The sequence below is a fragment of the Polistes dominula genome, unplaced genomic scaffold (assembly GCF_049000335.1).
Source record: "Polistes dominula isolate Pdom_NZ unplaced genomic scaffold, Pdom_raw_medaka contig_73, whole genome shotgun sequence".
Classification (NCBI taxonomy): Eukaryota; Metazoa; Arthropoda; class Insecta; order Hymenoptera; family Vespidae; genus Polistes; species Polistes dominula.
Genome location: NW_028300951.1, coordinates 8,217,102 through 8,240,661, shown reverse-complemented (window position 1 = coordinate 8,240,661; position 23,560 = coordinate 8,217,102). Strand labels below are relative to the sequence as shown.

At 25.4% G+C, this 23,560-nt stretch overlaps 1 protein-coding gene and 4 non-coding genes across 7 annotated transcripts in view; 1 reads left to right on the top strand and 4 right to left on the bottom strand.

The window, feature by feature from the left end:
* Frmd5 (FERM domain containing) overlaps positions 1–23,560 on the top strand; it is an 83,882-nt gene that overhangs the window by 5,223 nt on the left and 55,099 nt on the right. The window lies entirely within an intron of this gene.
* On the bottom strand, positions 9,478–9,549 carry TRNAC-GCA (transfer RNA cysteine (anticodon GCA)). The gene has a single exon. It is a non-coding gene; the product is annotated as a tRNA-Cys (tRNA).
* Positions 12,566–12,637, bottom strand: TRNAD-GUC (transfer RNA aspartic acid (anticodon GUC)). The gene has a single exon. It is a non-coding gene; the product is annotated as a tRNA-Asp (tRNA).
* TRNAD-GUC (transfer RNA aspartic acid (anticodon GUC)) lies at positions 12,712–12,783 on the bottom strand. The gene has a single exon. It is a non-coding gene; the product is annotated as a tRNA-Asp (tRNA).
* TRNAD-GUC (transfer RNA aspartic acid (anticodon GUC)) lies at positions 12,857–12,928 on the bottom strand. The gene has a single exon. It is a non-coding gene; the product is annotated as a tRNA-Asp (tRNA).

Below are 23,560 nucleotides of genomic sequence, written 5' to 3'. Positions count from 1 at the left end.
TAAGAATAATTTATTATTAATCAGATTCTAATAATAAATTATATTTAATAATTGAAGTTTTTGTTTCTGAATATAATTTAATTGATTAATATAAATATTAAATTATTTTACATTAATATTATAAAAAAACACGCATATGCTTCGAAAGTCAAGTTTAGTCATTTTTACCAAACGCATATATGCGTTCATAGCACTCAAAAGGTTAATATGATTTCTTTTTTTTTAAATGACAAATTCTTTCGAATTAATTCATTTGATTATGAATTAATTATATTGTATGTAGTTGGATCTTACATAAAATTGAATTTATTTCAAATTAATTGAAATGTTTAAACGAAATGATTCACGATAGTTTGTTATTTGTTATAATGATACGAGATTACAATATTTTATGAAATAAAAGGCAAAAAAAAAAATAAAATAAGAAAGCACATAATGTGTTCAACGACGTGTAACACATAACAAGACGTTCGTAAAATTTGATCCTCCTCCAATAATTCGACCGTGATAATAATGATATAGCATAATCGAAATCTGTACAACAAATTGTACTAATCATAATTTCGTTGTAGAAAATTAAATTACAAAAAAAAAAAACAAGAAAAGGTAATAAGTGGTAATCGAAAGAAATGGAATCATTAAATTTAATAATTTAATCATAACAAATGTTTGTGTTCAATTATTTTGAAATCAAATTTTTGTAAGAAGATTTTCATTTTATTTTATTTATATTTACACGAAATTAGATCATCATCATATTTATTATAATAATTAAGAAAACATTAAATTATTTCTCAACGTTTAACCAAAAGTCACTAACCAAACAAATGTTCATCTTTTTTGATAAGATGTTTGTTATTTTTTTTTTTTTTAATTTATTAACCATTACTCTATAAAAAAAATCAAGATAGTGGTGTATATAAAAGGATTAATAATCTAATTTTATCATTAAAAATTGATTCGACGAACAATAGTATAATGACCTTTGGTTGAACACACGTTGATGATATTAATTTTGTTCTTTTTAACATATATTTGAATAAAAATAAAAATTAAATTAAATCACTATATTGAATGTTCAAGTAATCAGAAAGTTAAGTCAATTTTATGATTCGATTTGGGATCGAGTTTAATAAATTGGTTTTCGAGTTGGTTTAGTAATTTTTAAATTATATATATATATATATATGTAATTTAAATGTAATGTATAGTAAATGTATAGTTAAACGAATCCTTTGTAAAGTATAATAATCTTCAACGATTAACGTATAATAACGGAAAATTGGATGACCTATTCCGTAAGAGTGGAAACATTCTTATAGGTTCAATCCTAAATCTACTCGAATTACCAGCTAATAGAAAAATAAAAATAAAAATAAAAAAAGAAGATAGGTAGATTATAAAAAGGAGAGAGAGAGAGAGAGAGAGAGAGAGAGAGAGAGAGAGAGAGAGAGAGAGAGAGAGAGAGAGAGAGGGAAAGAGAGAGAGGGAAAGAGAGAGAGAGAGAGAGAGAGAGAGGAGAGAGAGAGAGGGAGAGAGAGAGAGGGAGAGAGAGAGGGAAAGAGAGAGAGAGAGAGAGAGAGAGAGGAGAGAGAGAGGGAGAGAGAGAGAGGGAGAGAGAGAGAGGGAAAGAGAGAAAGAAAGAAAGAAATATTATGATGTATGATATACCTAACAACTATGATACATAATTATTATCTGTCCAACGAATGAGTAATAGTTCTAATCATGTTTAATGTCAGACAAAATTATACTACCAAGCAAATTATTTGCAATTTGAAACAAAAACTCATTTGTGTAGAATTTATTTTATAATTATCAAAATCGTTTGATATATATATAATAATAATAATTTAATATTGTTTAATTTATTATTATTATTTATTTATTAATGTTATTTAAAAATTACTTAATAATAATTATTTTATATATATGTGTATATTAATATATAAATATTAATATATTATAATAATATTATAATTTAAATTTTATTTATAAATATAATAATAATAAAATAATATTATAATTAAAAATAATTATAATTATTTTATATTATATATATAAATTATTAATTTTTAAACATTTTTGTATTTAGTTTTTTTGGCTAAAATAATACATTTGTTATATTTTTAACATTAATATCGTGTATGTTTTATTTAAAAATAAAAAAAGAATAAGAAATGTAGGAATAAAATTTAAATGAAAATAAAAAATGAGTACATACATATATACATATATAATAAGGACGTTGATATATATAAAACTTTTTCCTACAATAATTTTCTTTTTAAAACACTTGAGTATTTACACTCATTTCTGAAGTATAGCGTATTGTTTCTAAATGATACTTGAAATTATATAAAATATTTAAAAAAATATCTGAAGTATACGTACCTGAGGGGGGGTGTTACCCTCTCGTTAAATAATTTGGTTATATTATGCAATATTTTTTGTTGCCCTATTCACGAGATAAAAGTAAAGAAAGGTGATATTAAAAGGGCTCGTAATTTGATTAACTAAGTCCTGTTTACGTTGCACGTTCACGTTAATGTTTAAGAACGTGCGCTTTAACGTGATCAACCGACCTTCTCTCCTCCTCATCCTCAACACGTTTCTTTTTCCTTTGATTTTAAAATCTTGAAAATAGTTGCACCAGCACGTAGTAGATCCTTAGCGTCTGTTATTCTTTATTCTAAGTCTTTGGAATAAAATATTACATTATTTTATATTTACATTATTCTCGAGTATAATTGTGCTAATAATTGTGAAAGTGGTCTTTAAGTTAAAATTTACAAAAACAAAATATTACTGAGGCATCTGTTATTCTTTATTGCAAGTCTTTGGAATAAATTATTACATTATTTTATATTTACATTATTCTCGAGTATAATTGTGCTAATAATTATGAAAGTGGTCTTTAAGTTAAAATTAAAAAAAAAAAAAAATTATTTTATTAGTTACTTCACACCACATTATTTTAAAACTAAATTAATTTAATGTAATTTGCACGATATTGTCAAAAATAAATTGTTAGATTGTGTTCGTCATTTCAATATTATATTTATTTATTGTTTAAATTTAATCCTTTAAATATTTCGAAACAAAAAATATTATTATTATTATTATTATTATTATTATTATTATTATTATTATTATTATTATTATTGACGTTAGAAACTCGAAAGTTCATTGCAGCAATTACCAAATCTCGTCATTAAAAAAATATATATATGACTTATGTTAATTAGACCACTTTCATAATTGTGCGGACACAATTATAAGTTAAAAAATGCAAATTTACCTTATACAGAGATAAATGATAATCTTTTAACTGAAAAAAAAATATATATATGTTTATATAATTATTAATCATCATACAATATCGTTAAACAAATTTGAAGTTATCATCTTTTAAATAAAATGTTGAGAAAAAAAAAACTAAAACATCCATTTGGCGCGATTAAAAAGTAAACGTTTATCTTGCAGTATTTTTTATTTTTTTAATTTTTTTTAATGTCGAACCAAAACATAACCATCTACTACTAGTACTACTACTACTACTACTACTACTACTGAAACACTGCTATCTCGTAGTTTAAGAAGAAGTCTTTTCTTCTCTCTCGTATTTCACTTTTACAGTTCAGTCGCTCGTAAAATTTGCTTTTATTAATGTATTAGGTCGACTGTCGCCTAAAAAACGAGACGGGACGACTAGGAAGAAGGAAAAGGATTGGGGTGTAAGAGTAGAAAAGGGAGGATGAGATGACTAGTAAGAGGGTATAAAATAGAAGAAATAAAAGAGAAAGTATATGAAGAGAGAGAGAGAGAGAGAGAGAGAGAGAGAGAGAGAGAGAGAAAGTAAAATACGAAAAAATGTTTTCTGTCATTTCTTTTTTTTTTTTTGCTTCCTTTCCTTTTCTTATCTTTTATTGTTTCTCTCTCTCTCTCTCTCTCTCTCTCTCTCTTTCTCTCTCTTTTTTTATTCATCTTTATTTTCACTTGGATCTGACGTTGCTTTCAAAGTGTGGCCTAAAAAACATAACAAGGAACAAGAAATAAACAAAACAAAAGGATACCTCTCTCTCTCTCTCTTTCTCACTTTCTCACTTTTTATTTTTATTTTCTCACTTTTTCTTCTCTCTTTGAGAATTCTTTCTGTTTTTCTGTCAGTTTTTTTAATTTATTATTTCACTTTTCTCTAAGATTTTGATATAAGAAGGAAGAAGACACTACACTCACAATCAGTTCTTTTTCTTTTCCCTTCTTCATATTTATTTTCTTATTCATTTTTGTCTCCCCTCCTCTTTCATTTTAACTCTTTTATTTGTCGAGTTGTGTTTTTATAGTTTTTTTTTCTCACACTTCATCGTTTCCTCAGTTAACCACAGAATTTTACTTTCGTTAGAGAGGAAGTGGTAGGGAGATGATGATACTTTTTTTAAAATTATATTTTGTTTTTTCCTGCATGAAGTTTCAATCTTATTGTTAATTCTTGTCCACTTGTCGTTAACAATAAATAACTTTTTCTATATACTTCCTCGTTCTCCATTTTTATATTCTCCACCCCCTTTTTTCCACTTTGTTTTTGTCTCGTTTCTCTACTTCTTGATGGGTAGGGAAAGGGGTAGGTTGGTGGAGGGTACGAATATATAATTATATATATTATTAATTATTATATTAATAAATATAAATAAATAAATTTAAATATAAATAATAAATTAAATATAAATTATATATATATACATATTTTTTTTTGTCAATGTAAATAAACGAGTAATTATATTATAATCTTTGAGCAACGTCTGTTTGATTAATTTTGACTAATTAACAAACAGTTGACTAATTAACGTTTTTCCCCCCTTTTTTTTTTTAATTAACGACAATGAAAACCGCACCTCGTAAAATTTTTCTTTGTTTTTCTTCTTCTTTTTCTTTTTTATTCTTTTTATTTCTTTCTATTCATGTTGTTATTTCTTTCTTATTTTTTTTTTCATGATTCGATTTAAGGGTTGCAATGGTACAAATAGAAATTGTTCCTCTTTTATGGTTGATCGTTTGATCGTTTTTTAATCATTTTTTTTTTATTATTGGTTTTTTTTTTCTTTTTTAAATTCATTTATTCGTTGTGTGCTCGTAATTTTTATTACGTTTATGATCGAGATTGTGCAGTTATGGGGTTGCGTGATATCAAAAGTAAAAATTGTTCTTTTACGATTTCTCTCTCTATCTTTTTGTTTTCTTTTTATTAATTATTATTATTATTATTATTATTATTATTATTGATTTTTCGTTTTTATTAAAATTTGTAGATTTGCATTTACCAATAGGGTAAAAGTTATTTCTTTTTGAATTGTTTTCCTTTTATTATTATCTTTGATTTTCCATATTCATATCTGATCTTATTATTTTTCTTGTATACTTTTATCTTATTTTTAAATAATAATTTGAATATTTTCATATAACATTTTTGCATTGTATCGCAATAAAATAATTTTACTTTTGTTAACATTAATTTTGTAGGTTTTATTATTATTATTCTCTATTTCTATATTATTCGTAACCTCGTAATAATCCAAATGTTAGTTCGTTGTAAAATTTTTATGTTTTACGTCTAACAAAAGATAAAAGTAGTATAACACTGTTGGTATTATACTCTTTTGACTTTTTCTGTTTTTATTTTTTTTTTATTATCATTGATTTTCCATTTTTATTTCTCCTGTGTCCTTTCTTTTTTTTTATTTGCTTTTATTTATTTGCAAACTCGTAATTCAAATATTCGTCGTCGAAGTTGAACATTTTGATGTTGCTTCTTTTCGGTAGGAAACTTTATGGGATCATAAGAGAAAACTGTCGCTAGTATCCATCCACCGTTTTATGATACAAGATCCTTCGTGGTATCATAAATCGTTAATAATAACGAGTGGAAAGATATACAATCAAAATCACATTTTGCTGAATTTTGTGCGTAGAGAGCTCTCTCACTAGGTTGAACGATAAATCATGTTACTCTGTTTTTATTACTTTTTTTTATTTTTATATTTGATATATAAAAAATATAGATAAAAAATATATATATAAAATTATTTAAATCATTTGTCCTTTATTGGAGATCAAAATAGTGAGATACAATTTTGTCGGATGCATGAAATTCGAATACGAAAAGTTGTCACGGGTCTAGCGAAAAAAAAAAAATACCTTATATCGAAAACAGTATTTTTCTGTCGGACAGATTTCTCTTTCAATTTTTGATCTAGAGATAGAAACTACTACACCACTACTACTATTATATCTCTCAGTTCTTTAAAAGATTTATCGAGAAGCGTAAAAAATATTTCAAAAAAATAAGACTTTTTTTCTTTTTCACCAATGAAAAATATTTTTATTTATAATTTGTTACCTCTATGAAATCTTCTTCTATACGATATTTTTCTATATTTTAAGAAATATTTGAAATCAATCAAAAATATTGTTAATATATTAAGTTTTTTAAATTCTAAGATAGTATATTACCTTTTTAATAAAAAAATGTTATAATCTAAATTACTCAAAAACCTGACACAAAACAACGTATATTAACTATAAGTTACAAATTTAATTTATTTCAGATTTCAAATGGCATTTAATTAGTATTATTTATTAAACATTAGATTAGCATTATTCTTTTAATAAGAAAAGAAAATTTTAAATATTTAAATTATTCAAAAATCTAACATCTCAATATATATAAATTACGTGTCACGTTGTTTGTCCGCAATGGACTCCTAAACTACTGAACAGATTTCGATAAAATTTTGCACACTGTGTGCAGTTTCATCTAACTTGAAAGATAGGATAGTTTATATCTTAATTTATAATCGCAATATTATTTTATTGCGAATTATTTATTTAATAACAAAGAGTCATGATTATCTCTGTTAGTTCGATAAAATTCTAACAGATGGCGGTATAAGGTAATTCGTTGACTTAAAGACGTGTGTATCGAACTGATTGTGAGCCACAGCAACGCGTGGCCGGGCACCCCTAGTATAATTATATTTTTAACAGCAGATTCGAATTATATGCATAAAACAACGTATCAACGATAAATAATATTTTAAATAAAATATTTATAATATATTATAAATATAATAATTATAAAATATTATAAATATTTTTAAATAAATAAATTATTTAATATTAAATACACATGTATTCAATATTTTTCAATATTTTGTGCTACTAGGGTATGTTTAATTTATGTCATATATTTTCAAGTGTTATTTATTAAACATTTTGTGTTGATTTTTTTATTTTTTTATTTCTCTTCTTTCTTCCTTTTGTAATTTCTTTAATATATATTATTTTTTCTTTTACGTGGCAAAGGAGAAAAATTCTTCAAACAAAAATTTTGAAGTAAGCTGCATGAAAATGAGGTAGCTAGAAAATAGGACGGGGGTTTGGTTTGTGTAGCTGGGTTTCAAACTGAACCAGTAGTCGTCTTCGTCGTCGTCTCTTCAAGATTCACTTTCTCTCTTTCTCTTTCGAAACCACCCTCCCCCTCCACCCCCTTCTCTCATTATTCTTCCTACTCAAGTGAAGTGTACGGAAGGTTAATTAATTCGTCGGTTCGTTTTCTATTAAAAACGTCTGTGCGCGGTTTACTTAAAAACGTAGACTACTTCCCTTCTTCTTTTATGGTTTTTAAAATGTGCAATCTTATAAACGTATATATTTATTATTTATCTTTTATGGTAAACAATTTTTTTTTTATATATACATATTTACTTAATTAGACATTTTTCCCCAATAAAATTTCTAAATAATATTTTTCATTTATCTTTTTAAAATAAATAATATCGTTTTTAATTGATATGTTTTATTTCTTAGATTATTTGAGACAAAATTTTACAATTAATCTATGTTTCTAAATTAATTTTGTTAAAATTTTATTTTTTCTATTGATTTTTGTATAATATACTTATTTTAATACATATATATTGGGTTGTTCGAAAAGTAGTTTCATTTTTCTTTTTTAAAAATAAAAACAATTTTTGCTTCGAGGTTAAATCTAGGCCTTTTTAAGTGGACATTAACATTTGAATTTGATAAATTTAACATCTCACTAATCTAACGTGTTGTTATTTCCCGGTTTGCATTCAACTAATGCCAAAATTGTCTTAGGAAAAAAACGAAATTACTTTCCGAACAACCCAATACATATACTCAATGATAGAGATATTTATTAAACATAGTTAAAATTTTTATTAAAACGTAACAATAAAATTGACGTTAAATTAATTTACCTAGAATATAATTTGTACAAATGTATACATAAAAATATAGATTTCGTTTGTGCCTAATCGGTAATCTCCAAAAATACTTCACCGATTGTCTTGTAATTTTGACACAACGTTGCATTCGCATACAGCTAGGTTTTTATTACATTAATTTATTTATAAAATAATAAATTAATTTAAAAAAAAAGAAAGAGAAAAAGATACAGGTAAGTCTAGCGATATCTGTTGGCCATAGATTTCGGTAAGTGCGCGAAACATTTAAACATAACCTAACCTTTATCTATATTTTGGTTCACATGAGCCACAGTAACGAATGGCGAGCGGTACAGCTAGTATAAAATAATAAGAGTTTCTTTATCAAATCGATTTAAAATTAACTACACAACAAGCGACGTTTTCATGAATTCAAATAAAACCATATGTATTTAATATGTGACGTAGAATGAGAAAAAAGTATAAGACCTTCCTCTTCCATCCCTACTCCCCTTATTCCAGATAGATAAGAGAAAATTATTCAACTTTGTCGGTCGTTTATCGTTAAACGATAAAGTGTTTCCGGTAGCAAATGGAAAAATGGTAAATATTAATAACGTGCCTTTATTGAAAATAGAAGTTTAATAAGCGTCGCATCGTATGCGTTGATTGATAGCCATCGAAGATCGTATCTTGTTAATGTTTATTTATAGTGACCCATTGTTCAACCTATATTCTACATCAGCGTAACATTATTGGATCTTTCTACAGGGTGATGCTTCTGTAATAGAATTATATATATATTTAATATTTATAAATGTGTGAACATATATTGGATGTAAAAATTTATTTATTTTGTGGAAATTAGTTGAAATATAATTAAATTAAATTTAATAATTATTTATGTAGATAAATTATCTATCTTACGAAATGATAAGAATGACTTTTGTATTCAATTTGTTTGATAATTTTCAAACACTAATTATCACGTTCAATCTTAATTTGTTATTTCTTCAACAATCCTTTTAATTTCATTTGTGCTAAATGTATTTTTTTTTGTCAATACAATCCATCATTTAGTTTTAATTATTTTTTTAGAAAACACAAATTAGTTGATCTATAAGTTGTTATTAAGTATATTTAAGTTATGTTAGGTAATGTTTAGAATGAAAAGAATATGTGTGAATTAAATTGTTTTTATTTTGCAAGAATAGAAAAAAAAAGAGCTAGGGGACACCCGGGTTTGAACCGGGGACCTCTCGATCTGCAGTCGAATGCTCTACCACTGAGCTATATCCCCAGATATCAGCTAGTTCTTTTTTAGTTTATCTCAGAACAGAATGCAATGGATATCTCCGTGTGTATGTATGTATATGTATTGATAAAAAACCAAACGTACATTTATTTAAATAAATTTGCAGATAATAATTTTAAATAATTATTATATAGATACACATAAAACATCTTTAATGCATGCAATATCTGCACTTGTGTTATAATAATAAGAATATAAACAATTGAAAATAGAAAACAAATTTATCAAATACAAATAATACGATTTTGATAATTGTGCCCATAATTAGGAAAGTGGTCTAAGCCATGTATCTCTTGTTTCGAAATATTTAAGGATTTCTATTTTAACATTATGTGAATTCTATGTAATATTGAAATAAACATTTTCTAACAATTCATTTTTGACAATATCGTGAAAATTACATTGAATTTATTTAGTTTAAAATAATGTGGTGCGTAATAACTAATAAACTCATATTTTATTAATTTTGACTTAGACCACTTTCATAATTATGGGCACAATTATATCATTCGATTTATTTATATAAAATTCGAATAAGTCTTTAACACTAGATATATCAGACCAGTCATTTTGACTGGTCGGGTCATTTTGACTGGTCGGATCATTTTAATTCAAAATTTATACTTCATATAACATTTGATTTCTGTAAATAATTAAGCGTTTTGTTATTTAAAAATATCTATAAAATCCATTTATCTATTAAAATTATTATTGTTAAACATTTTTTGTTATTTTTTAAGAGTGAATAAAGACTGGAAGCCTCAAAAAGCATTTTTTTTATACACTAGTCATTTTGACTAGTGTGGTAGAAATAGGGTATACTGAAAATGGTTGTATATCTAGTGTTAAATGCACTTACGTTGAAAAATAATTCCAAATTATTCATTTATAATTGTTATATTTTTTATTCTATTATTTATTCATTTATTCATTGTTTCATTTTTGTTGTTGTTATTGTAGAATATAATTAATCAATGGTTTATCTTATGAAGGTTTATTTTCTATTCGTGATGTAACACGTTAGCTTAGTATTATTAATTCAGCGTAAGAGAGGGTTAATGATCTCTTATCTTTATCTTTACCTCTCTCTTTTTAAACAGAAGGATATTACTAACTCTCATGAGTAGGTGGATGTATTATTACGGAAATGGTATATTCGTATATGTCTTTCTTAGGATCATTCAATGAGATATAATCAAACTTATGGACGACAATAATATTTAAGTCTAGGTCAAGTAACGACCTTGGGGTCTATAAGTTCTTTACTGTCTTTATAAACCAAAGTAATATAGACAATGAGAAAAAGAGAAATAGAAAGAATAGTAGGTATACACATATAAGTTTAGTAGGTTTGCATATATAATGGTTACTATACCTAGGGTCCCTAGACAATAATCATTTTTCAATCAAATGGAAACTAACATTAATACTTATTTTCTATTTATTTTCTTTTATTTTTGTTATATTAAAACTTATTAATTGTTATTAGTAATTATAGATATTTATTGAATAAAATTTGAAATGATTTTGATTTGAGTGATTTTTCTTTCAAACCAGAAATAACATAGTAATATTTATTTTGTTTTATAACATAGATATTTTTGATTTTTTCTAATTGTTAATTATTTATTTAACAAAACATAAAATTCACAAACAATTATTAATTATTTGAATAAATTATTATATTTGATTTATAATTATTATATTATATTTATTATTTAGAATTCTTATAGATAGTATTAATGTGTGTCTATTATTAAATTGGCAATAACAAAGATTTTCATTATTTTTCGAATAAAAGAAAAGAACAAAAACAAGAAAATCTCCTTGAATTAAATGAATAGAAATATTTTCTACCATTTTTCACTACAAAAATGATGTAACTTGCCATGACAATCTCGAATTCTCATTTCAAATGTCACAATGAAAAAGATGTAATAATACTTTGGTAGAGAAAATGTCAAAATTACGAAGTTTGCGTGAACCTTTTAACTAAATTTTTCTCAACAAAAGGAATCTTATCCTTATCCTTCTGTATCTTTGAACATACTGCTGCTACTACTACTACTCTACCCAGATATAATCAGAAAAATCCTTGAACTAGTTGTAGAAAAGTTAATGTCACAGTTAGATTGGGAGTAATCCTGGTAATCAAGTTCTACAACTTTTTATTTAATCAAACTTAAACTTAGAAAAGATTGTACTTTCTCGTTAATCTTTCATTTATCTTTGTTAATATTGATGGATAAGTAGATAATCCAATAAATAATATAACATAAAGTATCAGTCAATAAACTAATTGTAAAACTTATTATCTTGCACGCATACACACATACACATATTCATGCGCTTATCGATCGATTTGATTTGTGAATGGTTTATATGATTAATTACTTTTTCCTCTCTTACCCTTGTCACAATTTGTTCGAGTTTTCCTCCCTTACTTTGTCGTCGTTTAGCCCTTTAACTGTTATACATGTATATACATGTCTGATGAAGGGCTATCGATGTCGACTCTGTGTACGCATTTATGCGCCCACAGATTTGTTTTTCTATTGGAAAACTGATACCAACAAGTTGCAACACTTTTAAATTTTATTATTTGTAAAAAGAAAAAATAAAGTATAATAATGAAATCACATCAATTTAAAATATTTCGCAATGAAATTGAAATTCTTTCAAATACGATATTGTTTTTTTGTCAATATGTTTGTCAATATATGTATGAACAATAGATTCATATAATTTACAATACAATTCGAATTTGTACAATACAATCTTTACGATATACTTTTTACATTTACAAAAATTGTATTAAAAATAATTGTTGCAAATTTGAATAAACTGCGAATCGTAATTACCATATTGAAAGAGTTAAACAAAAATTTTTGGTAAATTTGTTTATTAGTCATATTAATTATTTGTGTTTGGATATTAGTTTGTTATTTATATTGTTTTTATCTTGACATTATTGTTAAAAAAAAAAAAAAAAAAAGATATCCTCCCCGGCGGGGAATCGAACCCCGGTCTCCCGCGTGACAGGCGGGGATACTAACCACTATACTACCGAGGATGCTTGGTACGACTCGGTTATGTGACTCTTGATCTGGCTAATAATTGTAGATAAGAAAAAGAAAAAAAGAAATTCTCCCCGGCGGGGAATCGAACCCCGGTCTCCCGCGTGACAGGCGGGGATACTAACCACTATACTACCGAGGATGCTTGGTACGACTCGGTTATGTGACTCTTGATCTGGCTAATAATTGTAGATAAGAAAAAGAAAAAAGAAATCCTCCCCGGCGGGGAATCGAACCCCGGTCTCCCGCGTGACAGGCGGGGATACTAACCACTATACTACCGAGGATACTTGATACGACTCGGTTATGTGTAACTTGATCTGGCTAATATGGCACAAATGAGAAATTAATTGACATTGTTTGAATTATTACCACATAAAAGTTTCAGAATTAATATTTATCACTAATGTATGTAAAAAGTATAATGTATGTGTATGTGTGTGTTTTTTTTCCTTTATTAATTTTTTTTTTTTTAGTAAAGCTATATTTTCTACAGTTTCAATACACACATATACCAACATGTAGAAGAGTTTTTTAGTGTGATGAATAAACATAGATAAGCGGGTAGGCGATGAAAGAATAAAGAACAAGGAAACCGATAGTTGAAATAAAGAAAGACGATGTGTGGTCTGTTCTTTATAAATTGTTGAGTTGTATGTGTGTGTGTGTGTGTGTGTTTGTTTAAATCTAGAAGGTCTCGAACGATATCGATGCTTTGTTGATCGCATCGATATGGATGTTTGGAAAATTCGAGAACGATGCGGATGAATATAAAGGGACACGGATTGAGGCAGGAATGAGTTCATTATTCAGTTAGTTATCAGTTAATATTCAGTTGTAATCAGTTGATCAGTTGTAATATAAGTCGTTATCGGTTGTAAGAGTGCAGTCGCTTATCTATGTTGTAATCGTAAGATTGTGAAGCTAATATTGTACTTTTTCTAATATCTATTTTTAATATATCTTATTAGTAAGATTAAACTGAGTGTATGTTCACCTCGCACCTCTCACCCTAAATAAAATTTCCTACATACATATTTATACTGGTTTTTGAATAGTGGAAAATTAATTGCCAAAATTTGAATTATTATCGTATGATAGTTTTAGAATTATATGTTCACATTTATATGGAATTAAGGTTTTAATATTATTATCATTAACAGTAAAATTAGATTATATTTTTTGTTTAATTGAGATAATTGTATTAATGGGGAATAAATGGAAAACAATTGATTTTATAGAACAATTATAATATTATAAAATTAATCTATTATATCAATTTTAGTCAATTTTTTTGCTTTATCATAATAATTATCGTATATATATATATATATATATATATATATATATATAGACACAAAAGTATGTGATAGAATTTTAGGATTAGTTTGTATGTATGTGTGTGTGTTCCATTTATCATTTCCTTTTCTTTTTCTTATTTTTTTGCTTTGTGTGTATTTAAGAAATATAGCGTGGGTGTTCATGTTTTAGAAAGATCCATGAAATGTGTAACTAGTTGGTACTAACTTAGGATGACCAGTAGCCAGTCAGACTGACGACACTATATAAACTTTTTTTTTAATATATATATATATATATATATATATTATATCTCTTTCTTTCTTGTCTCTTGTTTAATTGAAAGTTGAAAGAGACATTATTTTCTTTATTTTATTCTTTACTTTTACAAACTTTCCTTTATTTATAATTTCTCTATCAAAAATTACATATAAAATAAATCTGAAAAATCGTAGAAAAAATGCATATTGTTTATAATTTTTATACAACAATTATATTTTATAAAATATTATTGAAATAAATTATATTAAATTTTATAAATTATTGAAATAAAATTAATACAAAATAAATTATAAAGTTAACTTTTCTCTTTTCGATTTATATTAGTATTTTTATTTTTGATGTATATAATTTTATATATACATATATAATATATTTGATTTATATAATTATATATAATTATTTTTTATTTGCATTATTATATATTATATGATATAAATAATTATTGATTTATATATTTATTTTTTTTTTATTTATGTATTTATCATAATTTCCTGCACATATGCAAAGTAAGCATATGTGAAGTGTGTATAATTTTATTTTATTATAAATATTTGAAATGATAGTTTTAAAATGAAAATTATTATGTCGATTTTGGCAAAGATACGGGAAGCTAGGGAAATTTTTTTTCTTTTCTTTTTTTTTTTTTTTTACAGATCCGAAGGTTTTTCTAAGGATGAAATAATGATAAAAGGGAGTGCCATTTTCTTTTGACAATGTCGTTATCTCGTATGGGAGTTATTACTGACGCCAAGAGAGTACAGTTACTGAATACTTTTACGCATTGACGTCTTGGAAAAAGAAAAAAGCAAAAGAAAAAAAAGGGAAACCTTTTATTAAAGGGAACATATTTTTATTCTGAAGAAAATCCTTTTCGAATAAGTGCAAGAAAAAATATAAAGTGCATAAAGAAAATAAAAATGTAATCTTACTATTTTATAAATGAATTAATATTGTATACAGTAGTAATAATATTATTGTTTTATCATTTTCCTTTCATTATTACGAGAAGTATGATAAATTATGAATTGATAAAAAAAAAACGAATAAAAATAATAAAAATATAAACGAAATATCATATATTTTTTTTAATAAAAATAAAAATAACATACAGGATGTTTTATATAAATGGGTTTTATGCAGCACCATAATTCTATTCTAAATAAATTATTGTTACATAAATTCCTGTATTAATATTCTAGTACATCATTGTGGGGTTCAGGCAAAAAAATAAATGAAAATGATATGATATCTACATATTATATATTATTAATATATTAATGGAGTTGAGAAAGAAATATCTGATAATTTATTTAATTATAATGTCGGACGGTATTTACAAATGTTTATAAAAAGTGGCATGGTTGCAAAAATACAGAATACAAAAGAGTTACAAATATAAGACCGACTAACTGACTGATAAACTGTCTGATATAACAGACTGACTGTATAATTAGTGAAATAAGGACTGAAGTAGTTTTCTTACTTTCTTTCACACATTTATATCAGAAAGAGTAACACCCCTTTGGAGAGGGAAAGAGATTATGAATATTATCGACCAATAGCAGAAGTATCCACCATCTATAGTCCACCGATGGGTACAATTTATGTTTTTGGTAAAGATCGTAGTGGAAATTATGCATAAAGGAACTTTGTTTTAAAATAACGGAATATCGTTTCTTCTTTTGTGTCGCATGTGTTTACATAGAAATCCGAAACCTCTCAAAGGGTCCTAACACTGCACAAAGGTTTTCGTCGCACCAATATATCTCGATAATTCTTAAGTTTGTTTATGATTTTAAGGCTCTCCTAAAATATTCCTCTTAATCTCTGAGTGGAGTTTTCTTTCACTAAGATCGATAGCGTATTTAAAACAGAAAATAAAATATAAAGAAAGAACTAAATATTAGTTTTATCGTCTACAAAGATTTAAACGAAATATCATATATATATTTTTAATAAACATAAAAATTAAATATACAGGATGTTTCATATAGATGTGTTTTATGCAGTACCATAGTTTTCTATATAAAATATATTGTTACATGAATTTCTGTATTAATATTCTAGTACATCATAAAGAAAAAAATCAAATTTATCTGTTTATTTATTTATGCAATTTTTCTTACTGTCATTTATTCGTTTCCTTCTTTTTGTTATTTATTAAATGAAAAGAATGAAAGAAGAAAATGAAGAAAAATACGAATACATTTATGAAAAAGATATGTTTCACTACGAATCGAAAAAGTAGACGAATTTATATATGTATGTATGTATGTATGTATGTACATATTTATCTCATACGAATAAGTTATGTATTCGAGCTCGTATATATATGTATACTTATATACACATATATGTACATATGTATCCTACTAGAAAGAACGTGTAAAAAGAAAATGCACACATTGCTTTTAAGCCAAAATGCCAGGCATAAGGGTAGCTGAATTTGGCACGATCGAAGTGTATTTCGAAGTTACGTGAAAATTTTTCGAAAATACTTTGCCTTAGAAAATAACGTTAAAAACTCAATTGTTTGACATTTTATATATTAAAAAAAAAAATTATATTACAATAATAATAATAATAATATTAATTTAATTATAAAATACAAGTATTGCCAGATTTTGTTCTGAGAGAGTAAGATTAATAATTAAATTTTCTGGAATAAATAATAATTTTTCTTAAATAGATTTAATATTATTTATTATTAAATAGAAATAATATGATTATTAAATAAAATTAAATTAATTAATGGAAGACGTTAAAAAAAAAAAATAAAAAAATATACGTTTCAACTCCCAAGTAATGTAATAATTTTTACGACAACTAAAAATTTTAATTCTTATTTAAAAAAAAAATAATAAATAATAAAAACTTGTTTGCAGTTTGTCGATCCAATTCGTGTCTGTGTTTGTGTTGATATGAACGGTATTTGATAACAGAGAGTATACATTTATCAGACATAGTCGTTATAGCATCCAAAAATAAAACATGAACGTCTGGGGGTGCAAGGGGAGGAGGGTAGCGTTTAGAGGAGTAAAGGTTATCGTTTTTCGCGGTTTCTGCGATCAATCGATTCTATTGCTCGTATTAAAGCTTCGGAAAAAAAAGCTTTTTATCTTCGTTCGACCGTAATATTTTTACATCAAAGAAATTATTTTTGACGGTGTTGCAAAGTTTACTTACAAAGAATAAAAAAAAAGGAAAAATCTCATTATAGAAATGAATTGTTTTATTATCAATTAAATTTATCGTTAAATCGTTAATATTCAATAATATATATTTTTTATAATTTCTAATTTAACATTTCAAATCATATGATAATGGTATGCAAAAATAGTAAAAGAAAAGAAATAATAATAAAAAAAAAAATTATTGATATATATTTACGTTCTGTGACGTAATACAAGGTGTGTCGTCTGTTTTTGGTCAAACGGGTAGGTCAAGCCTTTATCAGGGAATGATTTAAAGAATTATGAGTGAAAAGATTTGGAAATGAGAATTAAATGGGAAAAGGGGTAGTGAAGGATGAAAATCTATTACGATTGTATTACAAGATATAGATAGATAATTAGGAATTAAAATATGATGCTTACCTTTTGTTGCTGATGATGAGATAAGCCTCTCGGGTTCTATTTAGATCAACACTAATGGATATTAGTATGCACACACAATAACACACTAATTAATTCTCAAATTCGTTTATCTATTTATTCTACTTATGTTACTGATCGTTCTTATAAATGCTTTACTTATTTTGCTAAATAGAGAATACGAGATTATTTTAATTAATACTGGATATAATCCTACAAACGAAAACTAAAATTAGATTTATTCTAGAAATTGAATACGAACTTATATTAATTAAATGAATAAAGATTTACAGATTGAACACACAGGACTTATTAACTAAATACAGGATTTGCAGAAATACTGGGATTATAGAAAATTATGAATAATTCTAGATCACAATGAATCAATGAATGCCCGTGCGTTCTTTGTGATCCTCTTTTTTATAAACTTCTTCCAACTCCCACTTCTTAAACCAGTTATTTAGTTTTATCGAATCAGTTTGAAAGATTTCAAATTTAGCAGCTACCTCATTGGTCAGTTCATTGACCGCCTAAAAAGTTCATTGGTTTAACAAATCAACGAAAGGGCATGCCTTCTGGGGGAAAGATTCAAACTAAAGTTCAGTTCACGAATTTCGATGAGTCCTACGTCTATCAATCAGATATCCGTTCCTTGGTCGGTTTATATTTCGAAATTTTCAGTATGTTTATTTTAAGATTACACGTATCTTTTTCTTTTGTACAATACCGCACATACCAGGGAAATGATCGTAATCTTTTTATTTCATTTCGAAAATCGAATTAATATCGGATTACCTGATATAAGAAACCTGTGGCGAGAAAAATATTGAGCGTTGCATGTAAATGAAAAAAAAAAAAAGAATAAAAAAAACAGTCTAGGACGTAACATATGAGACGAAAAAAAAAAGAAGAAACAAAAAAGAACGTTTTAATCGACAACATAAATTTATATAACACTTTTAATATCATTCTAATAACAGGAAAACGTTATTAAAAATGCTTTGTGGAATTTTAATTATTCAAGTCCTTGTTAGTATAATCTCAGAGACATATGTGTATACATATACAGTATAATATATGTGTTTATCATACATACATATAAATAAATAAATAAATAAATAAATATATATATATATATATATATATATATATTTATATATATATATAATAATATAATAATATATAATATAATAATATATAATATAATAGATACACTTTGAAATGAGTACAGGGTGTAATTACCATCGTGTAATAATTACCTTCGTGTTTTATTTCATGCAAAGTGGTAGTAATAGTGTCATCTGTAATACAAAGGTCACGGTTAAGAAATAGAAAGAGAGAGAATAATAGATAAATACAGATAAATGGAAAATAATGACAGGTGATAAAAACTTATTATACTATTATATTATATTTACGTAATAATTGTCGAGTATGCGAAACGTGTCATTTAATACTTCCTTTACATTGCTTTATTTTTATGAATCTTTTTTTTTCTCTTATTAATGTGAAGATATAATTATGACAGGCATTCAATGAATTTTGATTTATTTTTTAATGACAATTAATAATGTTATGATAACAAGATTATTCTAATTTTGTTGTCTCACTGTTTACCATTATCATAATTATTGAAATATTTATTTATTGTTACCTTAACATCAATAATCTTCTATTAAGTTGATTCATAATCATTTTGTATATAATATAATATATATTATATTATATACAAATATATTTTAATTATATTAATACAATATAACTAAAAAATATTATAATAATATAATTATTATTATATTATATATTATATATTATATAATATAATTAAAATATATTAATTTTGATAAATAATAATTTGTTTGATAAATAATTTTTATAAATAATGATTAAAAAAAATATTAATAATTGTATATAAATAATTATATAAAATTATATTATATTATTATATACAATATAAATGCCTGTGAAATTTATTTAATCCCTATTTTTATAATAAAAATATTGATAAATTTGATTATATATATATATATATATATATATATATATATATATATATATATATATATATATATATATATATATATATATATATTATCAGTTTTTAAATAGATGCTTAAATATTTATAATAAAATAAAATACATTTATTAAAATTCAATATTAACATTTAATATATTGAAATATTATTATATAAAATGAAATAAATGTCATTGATATTTATATTAAAGTTAGTATCAAGGAATCAATAGATTTATTTTTGTCACACTAACTACTAGATATTCATCTACAAGTTTAACTTAGCGTGTTTAGAAAGATTAAAGGTATCAAACCATTCCCTTGTACCCAACTATACCTTTGCTTTTCCATTTCAGCCCCCCCTCCACCTCTCCCTCTTTCACCTTCTTCCCTTTTCCCCTTATCTCTTAACTAGTCTTTAGATACAAGCCACGTTTTCGTATACGATACTTCGTTCTCTAACCATGAAACTTGCCATGTCGTGTGGCTCGTTTTCCAAAGTTCAAGTATCAAAGTAACGTTTAGGTTAGCATGAATGTCGCCATTTGTATGTATTGTGTTGAATTAATCCTCTTTTGGGTTGTCTCAACCGACTGTTTAGAACCTTTTAATTGGTATTTCTAACTTCGATGTTACTTAATTCAATCATTTTATATTTTTCTTTTCTTTTTTACATTTACATTTATATTTGTTTATTAAAAGTTTGTAAAATTGTGTAAAATACAATGGGCTATAATAAAATCAAATTTTGGATTATGCAATAGTAAATTTTAGGAAACGTAAATGCTTGTTAGTTTGTTCAGTAGGAAACATTATTATGTTATTGTTAAATCTGTTCAGTATCAAACCTCCTGTAGACGATAAACTTTATATTCTGTTATTTTTCTTAATATTCAATTTCTGTTAAACAAATCCTGCGATAAGTCTATGAAATAAAATATCATAAAATACGATAGGTAGTAGGTATAAGGTATCGTTTACTTAAAGATTATGATATTCTCAAGGGCCATAAAATCCCAAACATCTCAATGATCATAAAGACATATTGGTGCGAAGAAAACCTTTGTACAGTGTTGGGTCCTTTGAGTGTTATACGATACTATGTAAATATGAGATAACACAGAGAGAAAGAATATCACTCATAAAGAAAATTCCTTACACATAACCTCTACTACAACCCTTCCCAAAAAACATAAGATTTTTCTTCGGGAGACCCTAGTAGATGGACCCTCTTACTATTGACCAATAAGTTCCATTTAGGTACTTCCCTCTCCAAAGAGGTGTAACTAATTTAGATATAAAAACCCATGAAATAAAGTAAGAAAGGTTCTGTCTGTTAAGTATTCTTGCCTGTAATACACTTTGTCTGTCACACATCATACATTCATACAGTCCACATCAAACAATTGTAATATAGTTGCCAAGACTCAAGTAACAAATTCTTTGTTGATTAAAGAATTGCCTTTAGTATACTACAAAACCACTCACACCGTATTAATTTACTGTCGTGAAATTTTTGTCCAAAACGCGCGTATAATTGCAACTTAAAAAGTGTACGTTAGTTTGAAACAGATTCGCGTTAGCATAACATATAGTGCACGCGAACATAATCATTTTGTAAATTAGTATGAGTATGGTTTCGATACAAATGACTTAAGTTAGGATAAACCACATGTCGTGTATTTCATTGTTTATCTTTCTTTTTTTTATTTGACTTATTGTTACGAATACGATTATGTTAATAATACGAAGATAAATGCTTGAATAAATTATTTTTATCGTTTATATATATATTTATTTTTTTTTTTGCTTATTGCTTTTAATACACTTGCATTAATTATTGAATTTTTTATATATTTGTTTTTAAATTGGTATTTATATAACTATTAATCCCTTAAGCAGCACGCTCGAGTTAACTCGAGTGGCGTATTATTTTATATTTTTATGATTATTTTTACACTTAAATATAATAGAAAATTAAAAATTAGAATGTGAAAGCAAAGAAAAAGAATCGTTTTTTTTTCGAAAAATGTTTTTTTCTGAAATAGTAATTCGAAAAGAAAGATTAAAAAGTCGACGTACTTGTAACATTGCAATATTCGGCTCTTATCTGCAATGTAGAACAAAATCCAAAATTAACATAAAAATATTGATTATTTCTGGTTTTTTTTTTATTTTTTTTAGTCAAAACAATGTTCTGAACTATGTTTTTATGAAAAAAAAAGAATAATGGTTTTTTTTGTCGTTTTTTTTTTCAAAATCATTGCTGCTTAAAGAGTTAAATATACAAATGTAGAAAACATAATACGGAATAATATTTCTTCGTTACTTAACGCGTTATCGTTGAACTATAATGTGATAACGTATCTTTTTGATATTATATTTACATTGTTATTTTTGTTTTTTATGATTTGTAAAGTTAACAATAATATAGGATAAAAATAATATATATGAAAATATAAAGTATGGTAAATAAAATCGAAAGCATGAGAAAGAAAATGAATTCGGAATTGGAACGAACAACCAATATTATTTGCATGTGAACGTCGTCTAAATATTATTGATAGTTATATTGATTATTCCATTAGTTCTTATCGGAGTTGAACAAAAAAAAAAAGAAAAATCCATTAAAAATGCATTTTCTTGGTGAAACTGTATTGTCATTTGAAAAAAGAAAAAACAAAAAAACGTAAAAATAAATATTACTCGATGAAAAATATTACAAATAATATTGTTAATACAATATGCTTATTAGTGAACAAATCATAAAAAAAAAATTATAAATTATATAAGTGAACAATTTTATTTAATATCAATGCAACAGAATTATAATTCATATTATTGATTAAACAATAACAGCAACAACAACAAATATACACATATACACACATATAATTTATATTAAACCCATATATACATAAAAATACTGTATCCTTTAAGATAAATAAACAACCATCTTTCCAATGAATGGTGATTAACTTTTACAAATGTTATTCGATTAATTTCAAATTTTGTGTATACATGATTTTTATTGTTTCATTTTATTAATAATATAAACGTCATTTTCTTTTTCTAAACCTAATTTCAACGTAGATATTTTTATTATTCTTAATACCATTCAATATACCAAACGTACGAACAATTTCCACCTATCCACTGTAAATATATGTATCTTTCTTTTTTTTTTTTTTTTTTTTCGAATAAAGTTTTCACAAGGGAAATAAAATAAGAAAACATCAAGACAGCTTACCAAACGGTACGAATTGGCATCCTTCCAAAGTGATATATCACCAATGAGGGTGTGTATGGGGGGGGGGATGGGTTACCTTCTATTCCATCTTTGAATCTTCCAAATATCCACTTTTTAGATAACACTACTAACCGTACGCTATCTCTTCTTCCTCTTGGCAATTAGGAAATCCGATTTTCGTGACTTTGATCCTATCGTTTATTTATTCTCGTCGGTTACTCTTCCACCTACCCCCCTCCCCTCCACTCCCACCTCCTCAGCGATATCATCATTTTCTTTTGCTTTAATTCCACTTAAGAGTAACACATACTCGTGTTATTTCGTGTTTTCGAACATTTATTTCCAATATCTGTCATATCTATAATATTTTGTCTTCATCTTCCTCTTATCATTTTATTTTATCGCAAAAATTATTATGTAAATTTTAAGGAATATTGATTATTAATTTTATTTTTTTTTTCAAGTACATTATGATATGAGA